We start from the raw sequence: 239 nt of genomic DNA on the forward strand, positions 1-239 counted from the left end.
ACCAATATCTTAATGTATTAGTGTGTGTGTGTGTGTGTGTGTGTGTGTGTGTGTGAGAGAGTTAGGCTCTATTCACATTTTATTCAAGCAATTTAATGTAGGAAGCATTGTAGGATTTGTTTCAAAGACTTGTGTGCTGCCTTTTTCTGAGGATTCACATGTTATCAAACACATTGCAAACAGATTTGCTTGAAAGTGAATTTCAGGCACTGACCAAACATATGTATGTATGTATGTAT

At 35.6% G+C, this 239-nt stretch overlaps 1 protein-coding gene across 1 annotated transcript in view; it reads right to left on the reverse strand.

Annotated features, from left to right (window-relative positions):
• foxp2 (forkhead box P2) overlaps positions 1-239 on the reverse strand; it is a gene marked incomplete in the record, with an annotated part of 99674 nt that overhangs the window by 13223 nt on the left and 86212 nt on the right.

This window comes from Morone saxatilis, unplaced genomic scaffold (genome assembly GCF_004916995.1).
Source record: "Morone saxatilis isolate NCDOM2014 unplaced genomic scaffold, NCSU_SB_2.0 Contig10, whole genome shotgun sequence".
In the NCBI taxonomy this organism is placed as follows: domain Eukaryota; kingdom Metazoa; phylum Chordata; class Actinopteri; family Moronidae; genus Morone; species Morone saxatilis.